Below are 338 nucleotides of genomic sequence, written 5' to 3'. Positions count from 1 at the left end.
CAAGCTTTTAAAATGTGAATGGCTTCCTAGTTAAAAATACATGCGTGAGCTGCCACCTGGTTACATGAAAGGAAGAGAGAGAGAGGAACAGAGAGAGAGAGAGAAAGGGGTGGGGGGGAGGAAGGGGGGAAGGAAGAAAGAAAAAAAGAGAATCTTTTAAACTAATTAGGGTTGCTCTGAGCCGAAATTGCGTTGATGGCAACAGGTTTGTTTTTTTTTAATGGTTGATGGATATTTAGAAGTATAAAACCCTAGACATGACCATCGTGGGTGTTTGGGGAGGTTTTTATCTCTTCGGTGCAATTTCTTTATCTTTGAAGTAACTAAATGTTAGTATA

This window comes from Loxodonta africana, chromosome 14 (genome assembly GCF_030014295.1).
Source record: "Loxodonta africana isolate mLoxAfr1 chromosome 14, mLoxAfr1.hap2, whole genome shotgun sequence".
Lineage (NCBI taxonomy): Eukaryota > Metazoa > Chordata > Mammalia > Proboscidea > Elephantidae > Loxodonta > Loxodonta africana.
Note: the sequence above shows the minus strand (reverse complement) of the source record.